Raw genomic sequence first — 1,335 nt, 5'->3', positions numbered from 1 at the left:
ACCCCTCATTAGCTGTGGTGAAGCCACGGCTCTCATTCCGCTGTACGGAAATTGTCAAGGATTTGTGTCGCCGTTGCTGGGCTTAAAATAGATCCCCGACGTGTGTCGTATGTTGTCATTCTGGAAGTGAAATTGTCCATAGCAGGGCGTTTGATGATTCGATGGACTTCTGGCTTTTTTCAGCAAACTCCATTTCACGACTATCTGCATGTTGCTGTTGTGTTTTCAAATCGGTGCTGTTTCGTCTTTATATAGGTTGGTCTGTTTGTTTCAAAGTATTCCCCCTGACAGTTGCGTGAACAGCTTTGTGCAATTGTTTCTTGGTGCACATCCGATCATTTCTGAATGCGGTCACACTCCAGCAGCTTTGTATTGGCAACAGCGCGCGGGTGTCCCTTTCGGATGGTATACATCCTCCTCCCCTCGTCTTCCTTGCATCAGCTGTCTCTCACACCTGCCAAATGTCTTCCCTGGAGTAGCAGGGAAGACATTTTAGTAGCATCCCCAATCGCTCGCTCGCTTTTTGGCCAACGAGTCGAGGATCTCTGGCGCCCTCATGTGCATTTTCAAAAGACTGCAGTATCCCTGTGCGGTTGAATATGGCTTCTGTTGAGTGTGCATGGCGATTTATATCAATCAATAGAAATGTTGTATATTTGTGTATATTAAAAAAAATAAAATAGAGCTAGTGGTATTGACGCCTTTAAAACGTTATTATTATTATTATGATTATTATTATTGTACTGCGATTGGCTGGCGACCAGTTCAGGGTGTACTCCGCCTCTCACCCGAAGTCGGCAAACGCAACCCTAGTGAGGATAAGCGGTTCAGAAAATGGATGCATGGATTATTATTATCATGATCATTATTATTATTCGTGAGGTTCTACTTTTTAGTGGGATAGAATTGCTGCACAGTATTATATCCTGCACATTCTATCATATTGTATAACAAATTCCTTCTCGTATAATAGTCACAATAGTATGACAACCTACAAAACAGTTTAATAAAGGGTTCCGTAGTGTTATTGTAGCACCATTGTTACTATTGTATTGGCAGAACTTTTAATTGAGCTTTTGTATGAGACACTCTGAATGTCTTTTACCTAAATCATAAAAAAAAAAGACAAGATACCGAGCTAATAAAATGTCATTACCAGTGCTATAGTTGGAAGTTTTAAATTAAGAACAAAAGAAAAAAACAATGCACAAATATTAGAATTAACCGGAGGCAATAGATTTGTTGTTGTTGTTATTAGAGGTTTTCTATGGATTTTGGATCTTGTGTTAAAGATAATCACGCAGTTAACAATACAAAGCTTGTTTAATTGCAGAA

Source organism: Phycodurus eques, chromosome 5, assembly GCF_024500275.1.
Source record: "Phycodurus eques isolate BA_2022a chromosome 5, UOR_Pequ_1.1, whole genome shotgun sequence".
NCBI classification, from domain to species: Eukaryota; Metazoa; Chordata; class Actinopteri; order Syngnathiformes; family Syngnathidae; genus Phycodurus; species Phycodurus eques.
The sequence above is the reverse complement of the archived record's forward strand: the minus strand, read 5'-3'. Positions refer to the sequence as shown.